The sequence below is a fragment of the Pecten maximus genome, chromosome 13 (genome assembly GCF_902652985.1).
Source record: "Pecten maximus chromosome 13, xPecMax1.1, whole genome shotgun sequence".
Lineage (NCBI taxonomy): Eukaryota > Metazoa > Mollusca > Bivalvia > Pectinida > Pectinidae > Pecten > Pecten maximus.
The window spans coordinates 25,430,408-25,450,448 of NC_047027.1; the positions used below are offsets into that span (position 1 = coordinate 25,430,408).

General features: G+C 38.2%; 1 protein-coding gene and 1 long non-coding RNA gene across 2 annotated transcripts in view; both read right to left on the bottom strand.

Moving 5' to 3' along the window:
• LOC117340576 overlaps positions 1 to 20,041 on the bottom strand; it is a 145,425-nt gene that overhangs the window by 101,262 nt on the left and 24,122 nt on the right. The gene's annotated exons all lie outside the window — the stretch shown is intronic.
• Positions 18,798 to 19,757, bottom strand: LOC117341543. Its single transcript, XR_004535657.1, has 3 exons — positions 19,718 to 19,757; positions 19,248 to 19,281; positions 18,798 to 18,838 (listed from the first exon to the last, which is right to left on the bottom strand). It is a non-coding gene; the product is annotated as an uncharacterized LOC117341543 (long non-coding RNA).

The window sequence follows — 20,041 nt, forward strand, 5'->3', positions numbered from 1 at the left end:
TATAACATTTTACTGACATTTATCAGGAAGATACCTAGAACGAATATTCACACCCTGTCTACACTGCTCTAACGAATATTCACACCCTGTCTACACTGCTCTAACGAATATTCACACCCTGCCTATACTGCTCTAACGAATATTCACACCCTGCCTATACTGCTCTAACGAATATTCATACCATGCCTATACTGCTCTAACGAATATTCATACCCTGCCTACACTGCTCTAACGAATATTCACACCCTGCCTACACTGCTCTAACGAATATTCACACCCTGCCTACACTGCTCTAATGAATATTCATACCCTGCCTATACTGCTCTAACGAATATTCACACCCTGCCTACACTGCTCTAATGAATATTCATACCCTGCCTATACTGCTCTAACGAATATTCATACCCTGCCTACACTGCTGTAACGAATATTCACACCCTGCCTACACTGCTGTAACGAATATTCATACCCTGCCTACACTGCTCTAACGAATATTCACACCCTGCCTACACTGCTCTAACGAATATTCACACCCTGCCTACACTGCTCTAATGAATATTCATACCCTGCCTATACTGCTCTAACGAATATTCACACCCTGCCTACACTGCTCTAATGAATATTCATACCCTGCCTATACTGCTCTAACGAATATTCATACCCTGCCTACACTGCTGTAACGAATATTCACACCCTGCCTACACTGCTGTAACGAATCTTCATACCCTGCCTACACTGCTGTAACGAATCTTCATACCCTGCCTACACTGCTGTAACGAATATTCATACCCTGCCTATACTGCTCTAACGAATATTTATACCCTGCCTACACTGCTCTAACGAATATTCACACCCTGCCTAAACTGCTCTAACGAATATTCATACCCTGCCTACACTGCTCTAACGAATATTCATACCCTGCCTACACTGCTCTAACGAATATTCACACCCTGCCTATACTGCTCTAACGAATATTCATACCCTGCCTACACTGCTCTAACGAATATTCACACCCTGCCTACACCGCTGTAACGAATATTCACACCCTGCCTACACCGCTGTAATGAATATTCACACCCTGCCTATACTGCTCTAACGAATATTCATACCCTGCCTACACTGCTGTAACGAATATTCATACCCTGCCTACACTGCTCTAACGAATATTCATGCTCTGCCTATACTGCCCTAACGAATATTCATACCCTGCCTACACTGCTTTAACGAATATTCACACCCTGCCTACACTGCTATCCGGCAGGATGGCTATGACGTCCAATCGGGCAATGATTGTTTGTTTGTTTGTTTTTGTTTAACTTCCTATTAACAGCCAGTGTCATTTTAGGACGTGCCAGTATATGCAAATTGAAAGAAATAGGAGATTTTGTTTAATCTATAATTCAAATACTGAAGTTGAAGATGAATTTCATTTTTTATTAATGTGTAATATGTACAACAACTTAAGAATTCGTTTAATTAAAACGTGCTACTGGCAAAAGCCATCAATGTTTAAATTAATACAGTTATTAAGTGCCAATAATACCAAAGAATTATGTAACCTTGGTAAATTCATATTCGAAGCAAATAAGATTAGATCTTTACATATGTTACCCGTTCTCCACAGTGTATTTCATTGCTGTTTCATTGTCATTTTCATGTATTGTGTATTTGTATTATGTACTTATGGGCCACAAGGCCTACGGTCAATAAAGAAATTGAATTGAAAATTGATAATGATTACCGGTACACAATACCGCACCTAGATATGTTGTAATCATAGGACGACTTATTATCTATAATTAATTGCTTAATTCTTTCTGAGTATCTACACAATACGTACTCAGTAATTAGTCGATTACCTGTCGGAGGACCAGATTTCCTGGTACAATGATAACAACCAATTATGTCTCAATTGTGACACTCGCCTATTGTTATCTCAATTATACCGACGTAAATTGGACGCATATCAATAACAAACTAATTAGAATAGTAACAGTATCTTTACTTTTTACAAGATTAAAATATGTACTTAGACATGGTCTATTTTACTGCCCTGACACACGTAATAAGGCTTCATAAAGGTACAATGAAACAATGTAATAACAGATAAATACATATTTGAATAAATATCACAGATACGTATCATACCGGATAATGTAAAACATTTAAACATATATTTCTGATTTTATAAGCAGATTGACACTGCCAGACTGTTTAGGAACACCCTTAGGGTCAGACAACTTGTAGCTTTTAAAAATAAACATAATTGTATAAATATAGAATCAAGCTAATCCATTTGTAAACATGTAACACTGCCTGTGTAGGAAGTTTGTTCTTTTATAATTCTTATATTTTGTCATTTCAAATTGTTTTATTCAATCAAACATTTGAATTAATTTACATACAATATTGTATAATAAAGATAGAATCTAGATATAAAAAAAAATGGATTGGACAACAGTCTAAGCCTATACGGGTCCTTTCCGTACTTCCGTCATCATAAATTATCTTACTGATATAGTTGTATTTCTAATACATGTATATATGGTTATCATACGTTAATGGAAGAAACACAGATCATAATCGAGAGGAAACTTATACTCTACCATAGAGAAGATAATATATTGAAGAGAAAGTATAACATAGATACATATATATATATAACGGACGTAGGGAGCGGAATGGTTTTACATGTATATATATATGCAATGTATAACGGACGTAGGGAGGGGAATGTTTTTATTTTATATATAACGGACGTAGGGAGGGGAATGGTTTTACATGTATATATAACGGACGTAGGGAGCGGAATGGTTTTACATGTATATATATATGCAATGTATAACGGACGTAGGGGGGGGAATGTTTTTATTTTATATATAACGGACGTAGGGAGCGGAATGGTATTACATGTATATATATATGCAATGTATAACGGACGTAGGGAGCGGAATGGTATTACATGTATATATATACTGTATATGCAATGTATAACGGACGTAGGGAGGGGAATGTTTTTATTTTATATATAACGGACGTAGGGAGCGGAATGGTTTTACATGTATATATATATATGCAATGTATAACGGACGTAGGGAGCGGAATGGTTTTACATGTATATATATATATGCAATGTATAACGGACGTAGGGAGGGGAATGTTTTTATTTTATATATAACGGACGTAGGGAGGGGAATGCTTTTTTATTTATAACGGACGTAGGGAGGGGAATGCTGTTGTTTTTTTTATATATATATAACGGACGTAGGGAGGTGAATGTTGTTTGTTTATATATATATATATATATATATAGAACGGACGTAGGGAGCGGAATGCTTTTTTTATTGATAACGGACGTAGGGAGGGGAATGCTGTTTTTTTTTTTTTTGTATATATATAACGGACGTAGGGAGGGGAATGTTATATATATATATAACGTACGTAGGGAGGGGGAATGTTTTTTTTTAAATATATATATATAACGTACGTAGGGAGGGGGAATGTTTTTTTTTAAATATATATATATAACGGACGTAGGAAGGGGAATGTATTTATATAAAACGGACGTAGGAAGCGGAATGTTGTTTTTTTATATATATAACGGACGTTGGGAGGGGAATGCTTTATATATATATAACGGACGTAGGGAGGGGAATGTTTTTTTATATATATATAACGGACGTAGGTAGCGAAATGTTTGTTTTTGATATATATATATATAACGGACGTAGGTAGCGAAATGTTTGTTTTTTATATATATATATATAACGGACGTAGGTAGCGAAATGTTTTTGTTTTTCATATATATATTAACAGACGTATGGAGCGGAATGCTTTTATATATATATAACGGGGAATGCGTGTTTTTCGAGCGTGAGGAACCTATTATTTTATATAATGGACGTAATGAAGGGAATGCGTATTTTTCGAGAATCACATTGAAACTTTTTATGGTTGCTGGCCCTGAAAAGGGCCGTTTTGTGAGGTTTCATAGAAACTGAACTCGGTGGAAAAAACTCGTCTTTACGATTCCTTTCACATTCCCTGGTGTCGCTAATGTACCATCGCGAAGACGATACAGTGGCCTGCCTTTGGAGAGATACCGTTTCACATCAAGGTGTATAAGAACCTCTGAGTTCTTGTTGACCAGTGTCTTGCTGTCTGCAAAGTGGATCATCTGGCGATTTCTGCGGCTTAGGCCATGTACTTTGATTTCTTCGTAGGCAGCCCTGGTCGTTCCGTGCACGCAGTAGCGGACATCTCTTGAATCTGTAATCAGCTTTCCAGTTCTAGTGATGTCTATGTCGTCTGTAGAATGGCCACCGCATGTTCGGACGAGTTGTTGACAATCAGACAGATTGAGTCTGTCTCCTGCAACATGGCAAACGATGTACATTAGCATGTCTCTGGTGATGGAGAATAGATGACAAATGTACCAGATTGGTACATATCCCGCTGGATCTCTCGGAGCGGAGGCGTCATAGCTGAGGAATCGGACGATGTTACGTGAAGTCGTTTCGAAGGTCATGTTGAAAAGTGTTTGTCGGTAGGATAATGATGTATTTAAATAATTAACAACATCAAATCGGTCCAATCAAATGTGGGGGCGTGGCGTTTCGGGCTACCCAAAATTTATCCAATCAAATATTTCTTTCACAATATCCAAAATTAATTAATTGATTATTGATGACATATCTACTGAGGCTAAGTAAACAACTCTCACCTGTTTGATCACCCGTGCTCATGGAGGTGAGTACAATTAACTATTGTACTGTAAACAACTCAAGGTGTCATGATTGTTTGCACAAGTACCTTCTCCGGTGATGTACCGCGCATATTTCAGTGATCACCTGTGCTAATGAAAGTGTATACAATCAATTAAACTACTCATATTTCAGTGATCACCTGTGCTAATGAATGTGTATACAATCAATTAAAACTACTTCTGTTTCATTGATCACCTGTGCTAATGAATGTGTATACAATCAATTAAAACTACTTATGTTTCATTGATCACCTATGCTAATGAATGTGTATACACTAAATTAAAACTACCCATGTTATGTAAACAATCACGCCGCTAATGACTGTTTGTATTATTAATTACTAAACACCCGACTAGACACAAACGAAGCGTACTTTCGTTGACGATTGTGTTGTTTGGAAAAGAGGTAAGAACTCTTTGAAAACAGGAGAGTTAATCTGGCAGAATTTTAACTTTTTCTCCGGGGCATTAGATTACTAATAACACTTTGTACATCGGCTAATTTCCTGAAGAAAATAGTCGATATAACTCAGGAATCAAGGAGTCAAACAACCCTTGATATCCAGCTTCTACCTTTTTATAAAAAAAAAAACACATTTTTTTTTCCACAATAAGTGTTCCATTATGTGTCGACCCCCACTAACTCTGTACTGGACCAGGGGAGACAACTCGCAAGAAATACCGGTCAGGACATTAAATGGCCCAAGTCCGCCTGGCAATCTATACCTTGTACCTTTTGGTATAAGGATACTTTTATAAGATTAAAGTGAAAATTATATGTGGAGATAACTATTCCCGTGGCAGAGGAATTAGTTGATTATTTTTTTAACTGTTTTTACATTTTAAAATGTTTTAACTGATACATTGTATACGTAGCTATTACGTAATTATTTAAATAATAAGCTGGGTACATTAGCCCTAACGTAACAATAAATTACTTCTTATAAGTATTAGACAGCTAATGATTTTTCCTCCTCCTTTTCATGTTAAATCCTTTGGGGTTTTTTTAAACTGCTACTGCCGCTTTTTTTCTTCATTTTCTCATCTTATATATTGTTGATACGCATACACTAGTATAAGATAAAAAAGAATAAAAACCCGCATACACTATAGGGACGCCCCGGACCATCTATACCTCCAGTCAAGCCAGACAAAAGGACAAAGTACTATACCTTACGGAAGCAGTGACGTCCTCGACTGTCGGGTGTAACTGGTGGCCTTAGACCCGGGGTACAAAACAGACATTATATATCACCCCTTATTGGAACACCAACATACGACAATAATTTCACTCTTGAACAAATATATATATCTATCGATATTTTTTGCAAAGATTACTTATCAATATATAAAGATAAATTTTTAACATAAGTATATAGTAAGCCTCTTGGCTCCCTTCAGTCGCCCTCCCACGACAAAAAAAAAATAACGTGGGATATTTTTATACCACCGTAGAGCGACTGGCGTACATAGGCTTGCCCACAATGCCACACCCGCCACATTGGATTGGATTAGACTACGGTGTCGCAGTATACAACTCGGTCAGTAACTCACAACTAGAAAAAAATAATGTCGTACAATACAAATGTCTTATTACTTGTCTGCATGTCATGAAGGGAACTTCACTCTCTAGTCTCCAAGCCGAGGCTGGGGACCCTCCGCTTCAAATACGCCGAAATTCATTCATCGCAAAATACCAATTAAAACTTGAGGAGTTGACAATTGGAAAGTATTGAAAATGACTTCAAATTTAAATATAATGAAAATAAAATACTGCCTTCATACAAATCTGATTATACATGTCTAAAAGATATCTAATCTATTTTTCAGCTGGGTAACATCAACGTGCATACAGCAGAGTTTAGTTCAATCCCACTGTGGACACTGAACAAACCGATAATCAATATAGACTTAAAACAATGTACCTCAGACGGTAAATAAATCCATGTCTCCTGCAGACGCCATAGTACCACTGCGTCTTTTTATTGACTCACTTAAAGGAGTACACATATATACAGATGGCTCTAAAGATCCTAATACTAAAAAAATGTGGATGTGCTTTTGTCATTCCAGCCTTAGACATTAAAAATAGATTTCGATTAAGTCCGAATATATAGAGAAAACATGGTCAGTGTCTTAAAATATAAGCGGTATTTTGACGAGGGTAAAGAAAGACAAAAGTGGCAAGCTTTGTCGTCATTTATATAATGTATGTACATTGTATTACTTAAAAACTGAATAAAAAATAAATTATAAAAAAACTCGATTAAGCAATAATATTTCTATAATGACGGCTGAACTTGCAGCCATACAGCTTTAACCAATACAGCGGCAGATAACTCCGTCATTCTTGTAGATTCACTGAGCGCATTACAAGCATTAAAACACCAGAACATACAATTACAAACCCGATTAAATTAGCTTCTATTTTAGGACATCAACTGTGGTGCTAACAATCTTGATCCCGTGATCCCGTCCCCATCGTCCTGCAGCAGTTTCAGCAATTGTGGGAGTGGATTTGGAAAGTGTCGCCGACTATGCAGATCGCGATCTCAGCCATTCTACGCGGATCGAGTCCCGATTTGAAGAGGCGATAACCACACCAGGATTTATCAACAAAATCAACTACAAGGCCAGATGTATGAACCACGCACTAAGAACCATATCCAGCATCACACCGAACCTCCACTTCATACCCCATCCAACCTTCGCCCGGAACGGAGTTATACAAGAGCAGCTACTCAGCAGAGATGGCCTTCATCTAAGCTTTAAGGGCACTGACAGGGCAGTGAACGACATCCTCGTTACAACAATCGGGACAACGTCACAAACCACTACGTCACCACCGACCACTACGTCGCCACCGACCACTACGTCGTCACCAGCCACTACGTCACCACCGACAACTACGTCACCACCGACCACTACGCGGCTACCAACCACTACACCGACTACTAACTCGCCACCGATCACTACGTCACCACCGACCACTACGTCACCACCGACCACTACGTCATCACCGACCACTACGTCACCACCGACCACTACGTCGCCATTGGCCACCTTGCAGCCACCAGCCACTACGCAGCCACCAGTCACTACGCAGCCACCAGTCACTACGCAGCCACCAGCCACTACGTCGCCACCAGCCACTACGTAGCCATCGACCACTACGGCACCACCGACCACTACGTCACCACCGACCACTACGCTGCCATCAACCACTACGCAACCACCAGACACTACGTCGCCAACAGCCACTACGCAGCCACCGACCACTACACCGCCACAAATCACTACGTCGCCACCAGCCACTACGGCAGCCACCGACCACTTCACCGCCACCGACAACTACGTCGTTTCCGACCACTACGCCGCCACCAACCACTACGTCGCCACCGACCACTACGTCACCACCAGCCACTACGTCGCCACCGACCACTACGTCGCCACCACCCACTACGCGGCCACCGACCACTACGTCGCCACCACCCACTACGTCGCCACCGACCACTACGTCGCTTCCGACCACTACGTCGCCAACGACCACTACGTCGCCACCGACCACTACGTCACGACCAACCACTACGTCACCACCGACTACTACGCCGCCACCGACCACTACGCCGCCACCGACCACTACGCGGCCACCGACCACTACGTCGCCACCACCCACTACGTCGCCACCGACCACTACGTCGCCAACGACCACTTCGTCGCCACCGACCACTACGTCGTCACCAGCCACTACGTCGCCACCGACCACTACGTCACCATCGACCACTACGTCACCACCAGCCACTACGTCGCCACCGGCCACCTTGCAGCCACCAGCCACTACGTAGCCCCCGACCACCACGTCGCCACCGGCCACTACGCAGCCAACGACTATTACGTTGTCACCACCCACTACGTCGCCACCGACCACTACGTCACCACCGACCACTACGTCACCACCGACCACTACGTCGCCACCGGCCACCTTGCAGCCACCAGTTACTACGCAGCCACCAGCCACTACGTAGCCCCCGACCACCACGTCACCACCGACCACTACGCAGCCACAAGACACTACGTCGCAATCAACCACTACTCAGCCACCGACCACTACACCGCCACCAATCACTACGTCGCCACCAGCCACTACGCAGCCACTAGCAACTACGCCGCCACCAGCCACTACGCAGCCACCGACCACTTCACCGCCACCAACCACTATGCAGCCACCAGCCACTGCGTTGGCACCAACCACTAGGCAGCCACCAGCCACTACTCAGCCACCAGCCACTACGCCGCCACCAACCACTGAGCCTTCCTACTTTTCTGTATTGATGTCGGTGCCACCAACAGCAACACCTGTCAAAACACATACATAATCTACTCCACATGCATTCTAACTCATATCTACCCATGTCAAAACATAAACACAATCTACCCCATATACAGTATAACTTATATCCACCCATGGCAAAACACATACACTATCTACCCGACATACAGTAGAACTCATATCTACTCATGTCAAAACATATACACAATCTACCCCATATACATTATAACTGATATCCACCCACACACACAATCTACCCCATCTACAGTAAAACTCATATTCACTTATATCAAAACATATACACAATCTACCCCATCTACAGTAAAACTCATATTCACTCATGTCAAAACACATACACATTCTACCCCAAATACATTATAACTCATATCCACCCACACACACAATCTACCCCATATACATTATAACTCATATCCACCCACACACACATTCTACCCCATATACATTATCACTCATATCCACCCACACACACAATCTACCCCATATACAGTATAACTCATATCCACCCACACACACATTCTACCCCATATACATTATCACTCATATCCACCCACACACACAATCTACCCCATATACATTATAACTCATATCCACCCACACACACATTCTACCCCATATACATTATCACTCATATCCACCCACACACACAATCTACCCCATATACATTATAACTCATATCCACCCACACACACATTCTACCCCATATACATTATCACTCATATCCACCCACACACACAATCTACCCCATATACAGTATAACTCATATCCACCCACACACACATTCTACCCCATATACAGTATAACTCATATCCACCCACACACACACACAATCTACCCCATATACAGTATAACTCATATCCACCCACACACACAATCTACTCCATATACATTATAACTCATATCCACCCACACACACAATCTACCCCATATACAGTATAACTCATATCCACCCACACACACAATCTACCCCATATACAGTATAGCTCATATCCACCCACACACACAATCTACCCCATATACATTATAACTCATATCCACCCACACACACAATCTACCCCATATACAGTATAGCTCATATCCACCCACACACACAATCTACCCCATATACAGTATAACTCATATCTACCCGAGAAAAAACACTTACACACAATTCAATTCTTTTATTACTTTCACCCGTAGGACCTATCAGTCACGAAAACATTGTACATGAAAAACAAATTACAGCATGGCGTATACAACAGAACATAACATATAGAGAATGAGACATCATAACATCAATGCTTGGTTCAGTAATTATTTCTTAATTTAGTAGCTTCATGTATATATTTTCCTAGAGAACACAGTTATTTTATACTGTACTCTGAATAGCTGGATTAATTTAAAAACAGATGGATTATTCCAGTAATAGCGTTTGATGTATGTTTTCCTTAAATTTCTATAACTTTTACATTTAAGTATAAAATGACATTCATCTTCAATTTGTTGTCTAGTATTACACATATCACAAAATCGTCTTGATCTTGGAGTATTATTATATCTACCAGCTTCAATGGCTAAACAATGTGCAGATAGACGTACAATATCTTAGTAAGACAAATTCTAAATCTTTTAGGAATGTATTTGGTAAGATAAAAAGGTAGTGTTACAGTCCCCACAAGATTTTTTTTTATATATATATATGACATTTTGAGGATGACTCTAATAAATGATGTAGGTGTTGCTGAGATTGGTCAAAAATTTTCTGGCAAAATATTGTCGATATAGCTTGCATACATTTGCTGGTTTTCGCACACATAACCAAAACCAAGCGAAAAAAGTTCATTTTTAACAAAATTAATTATCCTTAGTTTCCTATAATATTGTAGTGGAAAACGACCTAGTTCACAATATACCACCGCATTTGAGGTTGATTTTTTTTACATTAAGTATTCTTTTGCAAAATGTGTGTGGACCTTTTCAATGTCAATTGCCTTTGACGAGTCCTATATCTCGCAACTATAGCTTAAAACACTTCCAATATATGTATCGAAAAGATGAAGCATAGTTTCAATATTTAATGAATCTCGCACTCTCGCCGACGCGATTTCGCTCCCTCGATGTCAAGTTTTCGCATTCTTGCATTTTCGACCTAAGGTCGAGAGTGCGAAAATGCGAGATTATGCCTTAACTTAACGGCCGCCCTCGCACTCTCGCTTCCTTGCATATATTTAACCAACGTAATGTATATCATTATGCATGTTCCTTACGCGAGAATGCGAGATTATGCTTTAACGGCCGCCCTCGCACTCTCGAACTTAGGTTGAAAGCTCGATAATGTGAAAACTCGACGGCGAGGAAGCGAAATTGCGACGGCGAGAGTGCGAGATTAATTTCGCGTTTTCGCCGTCGCGTTTTCGCATTCTCGCCGTCGCGTTTTCGACCTAAGGTCGAGAGTGCGAGATTTTATACTTGGCCCTAACGAGCCAACCATACTACCCTGATATGTCCATTTCTCATTGCAATGAACTATACCACCTTTTCGAAAAACAACGACTTAAGTTTTTTTTCTCAATATTTACAGTAAGATTCCATTGGTTTGAATACCTTTCTAAACTATCGAGTAGATCTTGCAAACCCTTTACAGTCTCCGAAAATAGCACCATATCGTCAGCGTAAAGCATGAGAAATAAACTAAGGTCTTGAAAATCGTATTGTGAATTACAAAAATTCAAAATCATTAACATACAAAGAAAAGAGTATCAGGGAGAGAATTTCCCCTTGGAAGAGGCCGATCTCATTATCGAAGATTATCAGAGATACGACCTTGAAGATTTTACGTGTCCATATAAAGATTTGATCAAATTCAAAAGTTTCCCTCGTATTCCTAATTTTGATAATTTGTACCACAAATTTAAACGATCAACGCGGTCAAACGCTTTATGAAAATCAACGAAACAGCAGTATAATCGTTTGTTGTTGTTAAAAGAGGCTTTGTAATTATTGAATGTAATGCAAAAATAGCATCAATTGTACTCACTCCAGGACGAAACCCGAATTGGGCATCAGACATAATGTCATATGATTCACTCCATTTCAATAACCTACGATTTAATATTGAAGTAAATAATTTTCCAAGACAGCTTAACAAACTTATACCCCTGAAATTGTTAGGATTCGATTTATCTCCCTTTATATGCACCGGAGTAATCACGGCTCTAGACCATTCAGCCGGAAAATATCCTGAATTTAAAATTTCATTAAACAAAGTACAAAATGTGAGTAAGAGGAGAGTTTTCCCCGATAATAAACATTCATTTAAAATACCATCCAACCCATGTGCTTTTCCATGTTTCAGTGTCAGAATTGCTCGTGATATTTCTTATATAGAAATATCATAATCTAATACATCATATACTTGTGTATCGTGGTCAACTTCATTATCTGCAGATATAAGTCTGTATCGTTATTAGTGTTTACGCCATTAACACTTGACAAATCCTTAAAAATATTTATATAAACAATTCAAATTCGTTTGCCTTCCAAATTTCTTATAAAATTGACGCAGATTATATTTCCGCAAATATTCTAGCATGTCTCCCTCTAATCTCATATATTGTCTTTTTTCTTAGATTCTAATATCTTAAACATTTTCTTACTTTCTATTAAAATTCTGTGATTGACAGACGATTTACAACTATTGAACTCGCGTAATTTAAAGCGTTTTGATACAGGTACCATTTGTTTTTGACCTCAACATCAAACCATGGCTTGTCTTCACTGTATTAGTGTATTCATATGTACGTTCACCACGTCCACCTACACCTGCACGCTCCGAGCGAGCCGGTTACACCCACGCGAAGCGGTTGATGAAGAGAGTACACTCCAGTTTTTTTATGTTATGACTGTATAACAGAAAAAATAATTGATGTTAATTCTTATAATTTAATTTCGTCTTATACACACCAAGATATTTCACTTTCTTTGGCGAACTCTTTTCTGTGATAAATTATTACGCAACGTCATCAGCCAATCAAAAATGACGTTACATTTCACAACGTCAAAAATTTTGTTATGGAGGTATAACAAAATTATTTCAGCCAATGAAAATGCGTGTTTCATACAAAATTAAATTATTTATCAATAAACTCTTGTGTAACATCAACTTCGATATGTACCGAGTCATTAATTTTCATTATATTTGATTCTAGTTTTCCAGAAATTGTTCTTTCAAACCATCGTTCCATCGATACACGGTTCGTGTGTTGTATGCACTCATGTATACGCGTGTGTCACTGTTCTCGACCAATCGGAAGCCTGTATTCATTTCCACGTGTAGCGGGGCGTGGTCAGACGAGATATTAAAATTTCCAACAAAAACGTATGAACAGATGTAAATTAAGATGGGGTTATCAAAAGATAATCAATTACACTTGAACCATTATGTCCACAATATGTATAACTATTTATAGGACAAAGAGCATTCCTTCCATTACAAATACGTATACCACAGGTTTTACATAATTCATTTAAACTGTAACCAAACTGGTTTACTACACTATCAGGGTTGACCCGCTTCTGTATATCCACATATGCATGGTATATACGTGATTAAATTTGAAAGTGTCTTGAAACACTTATGTGAATATTATCATTTTGAATATAATCCTTCAAGCTACCAGTGCGGCTATTAAAATCACCTAACAACATTATATAACCCTCTCGGGTATATTTACATATACTTGTTTCTAATTTATAAAATAAATCACAATTATAATGATTATAATATTGGGAACCAACAGGAGGCATTCATGTATATACACATGCTAGAAATATATCTTTGTCTTTACCCGTTAGCGTTTTGGATATCTTTAACCATCTTATAGAATCATATATTATTTCACATAGAGGAATATAATCTGTAAATTTTAAAATCTATCAGGATACACATTCCACCTCCTTGAATGTGGGACGTACGTTTTCTGGGTATAAAATGGGAATTAAAACCATCGATTTCTACACTGTAGTCATTAGGGATCCAACATTCTGAGAGAAACTATTTTGTTATAAAGGAAACAAAATCACGTATAGTTAACTTTGAGTCTAAACCTCCATTGATGTTCCACGGTAGGATAGACAGTCTCTCATTCACTGTATGTCCTATCGCTTCCCTCTATATACCGGATGTTCCCTGACGGGCGGGTATCGAATCATGTACACACCATCTACTACATATAGAGGTTACACAACGAGTGGTTGTTGGATATGGAATTTATTTCACACGAGTAAGTTATTTTTTAAAAGTTACAAAAGACACGAGCTTTAGCGAGTGTTTTTGCAACTTTTAAAAAATAACTTACGAGTGTGAAATAAATTCCATATCCAACAATTTCGAGTCGTGTGACCTGTTTCTACCACAATAATATCGGCTTAAATCAAAGGGAAACGTGGCCAAGTATAATTTCGCGTATGCAAATAAAGTGTACCGGTGACGTCCGGGACCCGGTGATGTGACGTCATTAGATTATTGGTGACGTCAATAACAATTGCAGCTTGGGTCAAAGTTCGCCGTGTTAGCCAATCGAAATGCGTACAGAGTTTATACCACGTGTGGTATAAACAGATTGTTAATCAACAGCTGTAATGATTAACTGATGGTCTGAGAGTTGATTAACACGGCGTATTGTGGTAGAAATAAGTGTAAACACTGTTCATATAGTATAGTGACAGTAGCGATGTACTTGTACAAACTGTGTAAATATTACCGAGTTTGTGGAACTATTACAGAGTTTGTGAAAATCTTATCGAGTTTGTGGAAATCTTACCGAGTTTGTGTAAATATTATCGAGATTGTCATGACCTACTAGTTTGTTGTACGCATGCGTTTATTGTATATGTCACAACATTTTTGCATATTCAGATTGTTTGATAACCTTTTAATAATTGATTATTGATGTTTTTATGTACATAGGTGATGTAACAAATACTAGTAGGCCCTTGGGTTTTTCCTTACCCCATGGGACTTGCTAAGTGTTTCTTGGTTATGGTTTTGAAACCGTTGAGATCCCCATCGCTTTACCATACATACAAGAGTTTTAACGGATAATCAAAATCCTGATGCAAAAATATACCCAGGGATATTCATCCACCAAAAGGGACTTGGTTTCTTGGTTACATTAATTTTGGAACCGTTTAGAACCAAACAGCATACAGTATTGTCGAGTATCAAGAGATAAAACATACTTATGCTTTAGAAATAGGCCAATGAGCATTTGCATACCCTAACGACTTAAAACTAGTTTCTTTGAGGTATCTTTAAAAACGTTGAGATCATGACCAAACAACCATTACATGGAGTTGCTGGTCATCAAAAGATAAACAATATCCTTATGTAAAAAAAAAGGTCCCGGGATGTTTCCAGCTCTAATCTTCTTTAAACACAACCATATTGTAAAAGCAATCCCTGGGAATTTCTTACACGTCTGTTGGTTTTATTTTTGAAGCAGTTTCGATCCCCTTCCAATATGCCCAAATATAGTATTGTTCGACTTCAACTGACAAAGCTATTAACGAATTGAACCTGAACATTTTGACTTGGTCAAATCCAAGCGTTAGTGGTGCAGGCCCTCTTGGCCTCTTGTTGTATTGAAAGTACATATACAACTTACAATTGTCAGAGGTAAAGGTTGTTGACAGAGTTATTTGTGAAGAAAAAAGATGTATATATGAGCGGGGTCAGATGAGAGATACGAAGGAGCTGGAATACAGTTAATGAAGGGTCAATAACACATCCAGACACCTGAAACCAAATTGTACAGTAAGGATATCTTAAGTTACCTAAGACAAAGCCAACCTTTTATAGTCGAAATGATGAAAATATATTGAGATCTTTAAAGGTCTTCATGTTAACCAAGAGATCCAAGTCATGACATTAACCAGCATGCTTAGACGAATATCTACAAAATTTGTTTTAAATGAACACACATCAGTCTATGGTCAGACTTACAGTGTTTAATCTTCGTGTAAGAGCAACTGTAAGCATGTTTCAGAACTATTGTGAACGAAAAGGCAATGGACTTCTGGTTTATCCCGTATTCAGTTTTGTTGTTGTTTTTTTTTTTTTTTTTTTTTGTTGTGTGTTTTATGTTAATCTGTGTTTCGTCTGGTGCTTTGTCCCTGTTTAATGATATTGATTTTGATAAAACCATAGCATACATTTTGTATGATATATGTATTACCTGTGTGTATACAGAATAAAGGGAAACCACTGATACAAACATCGTAAATAACCTACAACTTCTTGCTCAACTCCCGTTTGTTTATATTATGTAGGTTACTATTTACGGAAGTTAGTCAAATTTACAATTCGATCAGTGTCGCATAAAAAGGTGTCTGCTCAAACACCTTACGTTAAGTTTAATATGACACTCTGTAAACTGTTACAGTATTACGTATACACCAATTTTAATTAGAATATGTACAACTTCTCTCTTGACATAAAACTATTGAAAAACAGCACGGATCTCACTTCTGTCCAAATGAACTATTAAATAATACTATTTCTGCCACGTTTGCTATGCAACAACAGTTTTGATTGGTTTAAAACCATGCATTATTTCACAGTTGTTTCGTGCCTCATCAGTCAAAACTGTTTTCACGAGGTGTTGGTACCGACCAGGTAAACTGTTTCCCAGAGGCCGAAGGTTTGTCAGTACGAATACCGAGTGGAAACTACTTTGACTGTTGACTGAGGAGCATGGAACAAATGTTTTGTTATTTGACCATCGGGTTGAATAAATTACAACAAAAAACAGTCTGAAATTCAAAATTTAATAACTCACAGAACCCTTGATGATATTCCTGGTATTAGCTGAGTCTCTGTTCTCTATGAGATTCAAAAGCTCGTCATCGTTTATGTCTTCAAACCTAGAAGTCATGTTTACAGTCGACCGATGTTTACAAACCTGTCGACGACACGTAGTGTCATCTGTATGCTTGTAATTATGCGCGCTCGATTGGGCAGCGTGTGATCGGGCAACAGTTCATGGGTAGCATTTACGGTAAATCATGTGACCGGGTAACAGTTCATGGGTAGCATGTTTTATATAAAAACAGTCAAATTAAGTTAATATCCATTTATAAAGTGAGTCAGATAACAATTTCCAATAATACACGCTCGTGTCAATAATACACGCTCGTGAGTCACGACTGTTACAATCTTTCCTTTCCGAAATCGTGCATTTGTAAACAAACATGGCGGCGCCAAAACGTTAGTACGTTGGAGACCGTGTTTTTACAACGGAGAAATCTGGCAGATTGTTCATTTCTATCCACCCAGATCACACTTTGCTAAACAATATATTGTAAGGTCTATTTCCACAGGCAAACTTTGGAGAGCATTTCTGCATGAATTGCTGGCCGACATCCCCGAAAGTTATCGAAACGGCTTGGAATTAACGTCAGCTTTTGAATATTAATTAGCACGCGCCTTATCGTTTCTTGTGAATTGTAACAGCCATGTATCGACACATTTCCCGGGGATTCGTTGCCGTTTTTCTATTACTACTTTGACTCGTGTATTGTTGCAGGATATACAACTCGGACTCGGATATTTTGCAATTTTAATGAATAACTCAGGCCTGCGGCCTCCGTTATTAATTTAATTGCAAAATATCGTCGTCCTCGTTGTATATCATGCGACAATACACGAATCATCGTTAAGTATTTCTTAAATAAGCTTGATGTTTAATAATTAGTTTAAACCCATAAGGAGTCAACCGAAGATAAAAATAATAGCCAACATCTATCGTGTAGATGTTTAGATGTTTCAGTAATTTTCAGTAATTTATTTCACGTGTTTGTGTGTTTCAGAATATTACTTGTCTATCCAGTCGTCGAAGTCGCTCTGGCTTTATAGTGTTTAGTCATTGCTCCGAAACGTAAGTAGGTCAAAAACACTACAATGTTATACGTGCTGTTCACTGGTTAGAGAGTTCATCAGTGATGCTTTTTTAAATCCGCCAAGTTCAATTAAGGCACATACACAATTCTCAGGAGATAAGGCAATACAGACGGTATAGTCACTTAGCAATGAAGTGGTGAATGACGGAGACGAAACAATTATACTTCATTGTGAAGTAAAGATTTCCTGTTAACTCTAGACATAGGCCTGTGCTACGAACTCGCCAGCATACGAATCTTAAAAGTATGAAACTTAATGTACATTGGGGGATTGAACAGTCAGTGATCGATGTGAGTTAAAAAGTAGATTATGAAAAAATATTTATTCTTCATACAAAGTTTATCTAAATGCATATATATCATAAAATTTTTACAGAAATTTTAATTAAGAATCTTTATGTTAACATCATTGAATATTACAATGATTATTTCATAACAATGTCATTCCAAATAATCAGGTATACCTGTTACTTCATCACGTATATATCAGACATATACAACGTCAGAGCATCTGCTTAATTAGGACGTTAAGTGAACGCAGAATTGAGTGTCACTTCAGATTATAACGTGAGCGCGGCTTGCTGGTCCTGTAAAGGGAACGTTCTGAGAATTTAAACTTCATATTAGTAAAACATTCCATGATATATCAAAAATTCATCTTAATAAGTATATTCAATAACATAAAACGCAAAAGAGTTTTTTTTTTGTTTTGTTTTTTAGACAACGCACCTTCGAGTTCATCATATACGGCCGCATTACTTCTTGTGCCAAGGGATTCATACATTTGTCTAGAATGAGAGGAAAAATCATTCCGATTAAATGATGTGCTTTGATTTGATTACTTTTACTCATTAATTATTATTTCAATAAACGCATAACACATCTACACTGATTTCACGATTACGTCTCACATGATACTTGTGACATCGTAGTATGATCAATACAGTACGAATGTACATAAAAGAGAGTCTTTTCAACATTATTCTGCAATATTAAGCCATGCTGTAATATGCTTGAATTTTATTTTATTGAACATTGTTTTCATATGCATAATTTTGTCCAATGGCCTTGGCTGGTCTGTGCTTACTCTTACAATATATGTAATGGATTTTTTTAAAAAGAGTATGTACAGTTCACATTTGAGATTAAAGTATACTTCATACTTATATCCTTTGTAAGTAAATCTACCATACAAACCTGTCGTCAGTGGAAGCTTGTGTATTCACATTGGCTGAAACAGAGTCAATGGATAATATTACGATAGCGTATTTCAAGAACGGTTTAGCTAAGTATCGCGAGACGTTTTGATATAATAATTATAACGAGTGTTATTTCCTCAGACAAAGACATACAATAATATAATAGTTCAAAGCTCTTACATACTGCTTTATCACACCAATATATAATTGTCTCTAAGTTGTGATTATCTAGACTTTAGCAAACAGCTCTGCCTCGTTTCACTTATCTCTTTGAGAGCCGCCATCCAGAGCTGCCATTCGGCGCAAAGAAATTACTATTAAGAAACATTTTCATTTATCAATTATTATGAGTGTTGTTTTGTTCAGACTAAGATATATACTAATTCAAAATTCTTATAAACTACTTTATCACAGCAATATATATCCTTCGCTAATGTGTGATTATGGGTGTCAAGTGTCGAAACCTACGTTGGGAGGTTGCCAGGTACTGACCGTAGGCCGGTGGTTTTTCTCTGGTTAGTCCGGCTTTCCTCCACCTCCAAAACTTGGCACGTTAAACAAAACAAACCAAACCAAGTGATTATGGGGACTTCAATTACAAGCCCTGCCTCTTTTCATTTCATTCCATTGAGAGCTTAAACCCGGACCTATCGTTCGGCGCAAACCGCTTGAAAATTTCCATCACTGTCCTTTGACGTATAAATCCAACGTATCATAACCAGAAGGGAACACAAAGGATTGACCCTACTCGGACTCGAACGAGCGATAAGTCCATCATAATTCTATTTACCA